This window comes from Arvicola amphibius, chromosome 7 (genome assembly GCF_903992535.2).
Source record: "Arvicola amphibius chromosome 7, mArvAmp1.2, whole genome shotgun sequence".
In the NCBI taxonomy this organism is placed as follows: Eukaryota; Metazoa; Chordata; class Mammalia; order Rodentia; family Cricetidae; genus Arvicola; species Arvicola amphibius.
In genome coordinates this window covers 89,189,143-89,196,717 of record NC_052053.1, presented here as the reverse complement: position 1 = coordinate 89,196,717, position 7,575 = coordinate 89,189,143, and positions in this window count along the sequence as shown.

Sequence of the window (7,575 nt, the reverse complement as noted above, 5' to 3'; positions counted from 1 at the left end):
TGCAGAGGGCTCAGCTTGCTTCACACTAGGGGGCGCCATTCACATACAACATATCAGAGTGGAGAGGTGCCCTGCAATTCTAAAGTGAGGTAACTTTTGCATGGCCCTCCTCCCCAAAGACAGAGGTTCCATGCCACATAACTTTGGCTCTTTTTTTTCTATTAATCATCAGATGTGAGGTTTGGGTATATACCCCGTGGACTAAGTGTTTGGAGGAGAATCCAGATGTTTGAAAAATTAACACAAACGACAGACCATCTGTCCTTGCAGTACCAGCACGCGTTTGCAAAAGTCTATCATTCCCATACACAGTATTTGTGTTTCGTTCTTTTTTTTTTTCTTTTTTCTTTTTTTGGTTTTTTTCGAGACAGGGTTTCTCTGCAGCTTTTTTAGAGCCTGTCCTGGAACTAGCTCTTGTAGACCAGGCTGGCCTCGAACTCATAGAGATCCGCCTGCCTCTGCCTCCCGAGTGCTGGGATTAAAGGCGTGCGCCACCACCGCCCGGCTTGTGTTTCGTTCTTGATCCCAAGCTTCTGAAAGCTTTTATGGAAAGTAGGAAAGGACACGGAGATGGAGGTGACGATGGTATCTCAACTAGAGTAGATGAGAACACTTCAACACCTGATGAAGTCACTGCCAGCAAGGGCAGCAGGTGTGGTCCCCAGAAACAAAGCTTCTACTCACTGCTCAACCCTGAAAGCCCCAAGGCTCCACAGAGTTCTTCTGAGACCCAGAAATGTAAGCTGATGCTCCTCGTACTTGTCATCCACGCTCAGGATCTGAGGCGTGATTGGAAATGGCCTCTTAAGGAGAAGATGAGTGGGAAGTCAGAAAATGCTTCCTTTTCAAACGCAAAGTGCAGGATACAAGCAGGTACAGATCAGAATTATAGCCACTGGCTGCTGTTTGTTCCCATTTTTTTTCTTTCCTTTTTTTTTTTAAGATCAGAAATGTTGGAGTGGAAATTGAAAATGTAGGAAAATGAGTAGCCCACAACCAACCTGAGAAAACCATTTGTCAGATTTCTATTGAATTTTTTTTTCTGAGTAAAGGGATCATAAAACTGAGCATCTCTTCCCATCTGTCCAACACCTCAGAAGAAATTACAACCCTCCGAAATGAGGTCTCTTTCAACATGTGGCTCCCAGTTGCTTGTTGGAATTATTTGGTAGTTATCATTTTTGATCTTCAAGTGATCCTATACTCTCTAAGTCACAGAAAAATCATGATGAGGCATAGCATATAGTTTTCCCAGCATGATGAGGAAAAGTGGGTCAGCAAGGTTGGAGAGTCAAGTGGTTTGGGATATCTCCCTGAACCCTAAACCTCACTGTTCTTATCAGCTGTCTTCTTGTTCCTTGTCAGGTCATGGCTCTGAGAATCAGAAACTCTTGCTGAAGTTGGTTCACTAGGAATTTTATCTTCTAAATTGCAGTGAATACCTAGGACTCAGCATCTGTTTAATATTGTCCCAACTCAACCCCTTGGTTCAGATTTCATTTCTCATTGAAAGGGTTTCGATATCCTCTGGTCATGAAATTGTCTTGAGCAGTCAATATGCTAATGAAGCAAATGCAAACCAGCAGGGTACATGGTGGTTGAATTTCCCCATACAATTTTACACACAGGTTTTCCTCCTCAAAGACACAGCCCAAGGAAAAACACACTAGGCATTTTTACTGAGTACAGAACCACTACAAAATCATTTAAAATTGCCCCCCTCTTCTCATAGTAAGAATGCATCAGATCCTGCCTTTGACTCTCTTTGGTGGAAAAGAGTAATGCATGATGAATCTTTCCTTAGTGAGCTTGCTTTTGGCTTTTCAACTGAGATTAACACAACGAAGCTGGGTGACCTGAGAGCCTAATTTGTAATTTGGAATGTGACAGCTGCCACACTCTTTCCTTCACTCTCACCTATAAAAGAAAGCAAAAACCCAAAGGATATTGTCACAGTGGTGTTTCATGCCACTGGCATAGAAGCCGCCTTGGTTTGAAACGTTTTAGTCATCCTCATTCACGTGATTTGTCAAATGCATAATACACATGAGGTTTTATCTTTACTAAAAAAAAATCTGCAGAATAAATGCAACAATTATCAATCCAAAAAAATCACAAGAAGGACAAAGGTGCTGGCTAAGGCTTTGCAAATAGTGCTTTGTGACATACTTCGCTAAACGATGTGCTATAATCAGGAAATGGAATCACAGAATGCACAGCTTCCTGTCTCTGATTCTGATTGTGCCAGACACAGGATTGTGATGCAAGGTGTCTACCACAAGTACCGATTCCCTATGAATTCCTTGCGGGTCCACCCCTTCTGCAAACACAGCCATGTTCCCTGCCTTCCCGTGACAAAATGTGCTGGTCAATGGACAAAATACACAACCCCGGAGTCAACTCTGACACTCCTTAAAGAAAGCAACTCAGCGCTGAGGTAGGGCACGCAGGCACTGTGGGCGGTGAGAAATGCCTTCCCTACAGCCCTTCCCTAGATCCTTGGCAAGCTCTGGCACATGGGAGGTGTGAATGCATTCTTCCCTCAGGAACTGAGGCTGCTTCTTTATAAAGGCCACCTACCTCAAGCAGAAGGAAAGAGGGAAAAAAAAGAGAACAAGGAGGAGGGAAGGGGAGGTATAAGTGGTAGTAATGGAATTTGAGGAAGCGATGGCTTAGTAGGTGTCTGAGGTTGCTATTGTTCTGATAAAACACCACGAACAAATGCAACTTGGGAGGAAAGGGTTTATTTCATTTTCAACTTTTAAGTAATAATTCATCACTCAGGGGAGTCAAAGTGGGAATTCAGGGCAGGAACCTGGAGGCTGGGACAGAAGCAGAAGTCATGGAGGCTTGTCCCCCATGACTCGCTCAGTTTCTTAAACAACCCTGTACCACCTGCCCTCGGGGTAGCATGTCCACCTGCCCTAGGGATAGCATGTCCACCTTTCCTAAGGGTAGCACGTCCACAGCGGACTTGCTCCCATCATCTCTCAAGAAAAGGCCCTACAGACTTGCACACAGGCCAATCGGATTGAAGTATTTCCTCAATTGAGGTTCCTCTTCCCAACTAATCCTGGTTTGTGTCAGGTGGACAAACACACACAAACACAAGACAGGGTAGTGGTAAAGTACTTCCTGTGTAAGCATGAGGACCTCTGTTGGGTCCCCAGCACCCACATAAAAGCCAGAATACACTGTAACCCCAGTGCTGAGCAGTGGAAGACACGTGGATCCTTTAGACCCAAACACAGTCCAGCCTAATAGGTGAACCTAGGTCCCAGTAAGAGATCCTGTCTAATAAAACAAGGAAACAAGGTGGGTGGTCCCCGAGGAATAGTCCCCAAGGTTAACCTCTGGCGTCACGTCTTATTACACATAGAAGCACAGGTGACCAATTAGACACATATAAAACTAACACAGTCAGAAGTAGAAAAAGGGAAAGGTTCAAATGAATTACCTGTGGAGGCTGCCACAAGAAAATCAATTAATGCCAATTGTGGAGATGCCTCTCTTGAGAAAGACAGCTGTCCAGAACCTGGATGGCAGCCACCACCTCAATTCACAGAGACCACTAAACAGCTGTTCAGAGTCAAGAATGTTCACTTACCCCTGACCTGGTCTGTATTAGAATTAATGGCTGCTCTCCACCCCTCACTCTCCAAACATCCCCAAGTGCCATGAGGCTGGCTGTGAGTGTTTGCTTTTGAGAATCATTTATCTCTGGAAAGAGCCTAACTTGGGGACCTAGTGAACCAAGAGGTTGCAAAGGAACAGAGTGGAATAGAGTCCTATCATGACCCACATGGCACACTCCAGGACAGAGAGCTCTCAGAAGAAACAGTGTCGACTCACCCGTTGTGACTCATTTCATTTCGCCAACCTCCCTGACCCATTACAGTGGACCAAGAGAAACAAAGGCAAACAGCCAGAACTAGTCCATCACCTTTGGAACAACTTTCCTTTGCCCTTTATTTCATTCCACAGCTTGTTGGACACCAGTAGATGATATTCAGCTTTGAAATAAAATAGGTCATTCTTTGTAAATGGGTTTACAGCAGCTCTTAAAGGAATCATTTTATATCACCTTATTCATGATCCGGTACATGGGCACGTAGCATGAGAAACATTTGGAGACACATGCTGGCTCTTGCCACTCCAGAGGCAGTGGAAGGACTTGTTCTGAGAATGAGACACGCCACAACTCCCCTTCCAATCAGTAGACATTAACACAAAGGGAAAAACCAGATGGTTCTCTCTCAACTTCAGCAGAGATGGGGAAGCTAAAAGAATTAATTGTATCATGGGGAAATAATTCATGTTTGGTGTGGGGATGAATATCTGCAATGAAGATGATTATAAATGAGACCTATTACCAAGAGAAATTATGAAAATGTTACCCATGGACTGGTTCTTGAGATAGGGAGGAAGGTTAAAAAGATAATTTCTCAAAACTCCCTTAAACCTAGGGTGCTATTAAGATAATAGTTTAGAATGAATTACTGTACCACACATGCATAAAATCATGCAACTGGGCTAATGGCAGAATATGATATTCCTAAATGATATTTTTTTACTTCCATTTCAATTTTAAAGGCTATGTTTTTATCAGATTAAATGAATATTTGTGCTCTTCTAAGAGGCTGGAGACAGGAAAGGATTAGTGTGACATACAAGGATGAAAATCTAAGGCATGAAATGCAAATTTAGTTTGAAGCTGGACTTGTTCTTTAGATGGAGGCTAGGAGTCTTTTATCAAGATACAACCACTTAGCTAAATGATTACTTCTCAAATAGATGTATAAACAAATTCCTGAACAGACATTTTACTTTCTCAGGGGACTCTCTATCATTTTAAAGATCCTAATAAATCTTCATTCCTGAAAGAAACCAATATACTTTAAGATTTTTGCATTAGTAATAAAAGCTTCACTAACCTAAGAGCCTCAGAGGAAGCATATGTGCTGCTTCCTCGAAATGTTGAATTGCAACTTCCTTATTTGTCATTGCTTTATTTTTGCTGTTGATTTGTAATTTTTTTTAAAAAAAAATTTTACTGGGTATCTAATCTATGCGTGTGCCACGTGCCAGTCAAGTTTTCATTATGAACTATATCCTCAGTCTTCTCTCTGCTTTTTATTTTGACACAGGGTCTCTCTAGGCTGTCCAGAGTAGAATTTACTTTGTAGCCCAAGTAGACCTGGACTCTGTGGCCCTCCTGTCTCAGCCTCCTCATTAACTGGCATTACAGACTTGTGAGGGCTATTCTTGGTGGTTAACTGAAATATCTGGAATGAACGACAATCCAGAAATGGAGAGCAGACCTCCAGATCTTGATCTGGATCTTGAGACAGGAAGACAACATGCCTTTGATTTGGATCTTGAGGCTGGGTGACACAGGTCTTTAATCTGGATCTTGAGGAGAGAGAACACACCTTTAATCTGGACTACTTTTTCTGCTGGAAGCCTATATAAAACAATGGAAGAAGGAAGGAGTCATTTTTCACCTGCTTACCCTCTCCTGGCCAGCACATTCACTGGCATTGGAGCCTACTCTTCTTTGGAATTCCAGCATACACAGACCAGCTGAGACACCTTGTCACATGAGACTGAACAGCTAGCTACTAGATTCTTGAACTTTCCATTCACAGCTAGCCATTGTTGGATTAGTTGGATTGCAGCCTGTAAGTCATTCCAATAAATTACATATTATATGTGCATATATATACATGTATACTTACATGTATATGTGTATATGTATGTATTTATGTGTGTATATATTTATATATTTTTATATATTTAAAATTTCTGTGATCATGAAGCCAATGTAACTATAAACAGACTTCTAGTTTCATTTTCTCTCTGTGAGTGGAGCTGTTGCTTCCCCATATATATTCAGTGTTGATAGATGTCATGTTGTATTTTACAAGGAACTAGTCAGAAGAAAATGATGCTTGTTCAGACTTTCTTAAATTTACTTCTTCTGAATAAATTTTCACCAACAAGGGTGAAGGAGGAAGAGGAGAAAAGGAAAGAGGGGGTTGATGTGGAATGAGAGGGATGGGGATGGGGAAGAAGAGAAAGAGGAGGAAGAGGAGAGAGAAGGGGAGCAAGAGGAGGAAAGAGAAGGAAGAGCTGCTTGCAGAAAGTCTGACATGACATTGCTTTGAACTACCAACCTGTTCCTGCTAACCTGATGAAAACTTTTGATGAAGGAGTGAAAAAGAATGATTATCTGTCGCTGAAAATACTAGGCATGGGCACCATTCCTGAGTAATGACATAACCAGCCTGAATCTCTGCCCCACGCCACTCTGAACCACAATCAAGTATAACGTCCTCCAAGGCACATACCTTGACATTATTTGGCACTTAACCTTCTCTCCATTATCCAAGAATCCAAGAATAGGGAGAAAGAAAAGCTAGCCAAATATTTCCTACTGTATAGGACACCTCTTGTCTTAAATTGCTTGGACCCAAGGAGAATAGAAAGACTTCAAAGAGGAGTCTTTTTTTTTTTTTATAATGGACAGTATGCTTTCCAAATGGAAACCTCAACAACATTCAGGGCTGGTCAATGATTTGGGCACTGGCTACTACTTCAATTCTTCACCAGAGCGAGTTCCCTGTAAAGGGGTCTCAAAAGTCATGACATGATGTGTTTCAGTGGGAAAGTGTTTGCTTAGCAAGCCCAAAGCTGTGGATTGAGTTCTCAGTATTCTCTCAAACTGTAGATAATAAATTGGCTACGAAAACCATCTTGTATGAAAGAATGGTCATTCTAGGAGAAGTTAATTGGAATACCTAGGGAGTGGTGGTGAGGCAAGGTAGAAGACAGGTGAATTTCACTCGATATAAGGACAGACAGGGATGGGGGCAATAACACACAACATTTGAATTATTTAATTGTGACAGTTGCTAAGCATTAAAAAAACAGAGACATGTGAAAACTATAAGTTACCTCAGTAAAAAGATAGGAAATAAGAATTCAGTTGGCAACATATTTTTCATTCCTAGATGCAGGACCCATGTAAGAATATGGAATATTGGGGGTGGAGAGATGGCTTAGCAGTTAAGAACAGTAGGTGCTCTTCCAGAGGTCCTGAGTTCAATTCCCAACAACAACATGGTAGCTCACAACCATCTGTAATGAGATCTGGTGCTCTCTTCTGGCACAAAGACACAAATACAGGCAGAACCTAGTATATACATAGTAAATAAATAAATCTTTATAAATATGGAGTGTTAAAAAAAGAAGAAAGAAAACAGAAAAGAAAAAAAAAGAAGCAGGAGAAAAATAAAAAAAAATATGTGCTTATATTATGAAACCAGTTCAGAGCAACCCCAAGCATGAACCACCATTCATCATGTATGCAGCCATTCACTGATAACTGGTTTTTATTGGAACTATTATAGATTATTTCTCGTCTTAAAAAACTATTTAGAATCCAGTAGGGGGAGACAGACTTGTAAACTAAAAAAGGGAGTAGAGTGTTTCAGGTAGCATACAAGCATTGCAGCATACAAAGGGTAAAATCAAAGAATTAGCTAATGTTTATGGAGTAAGAATAAAGAATGG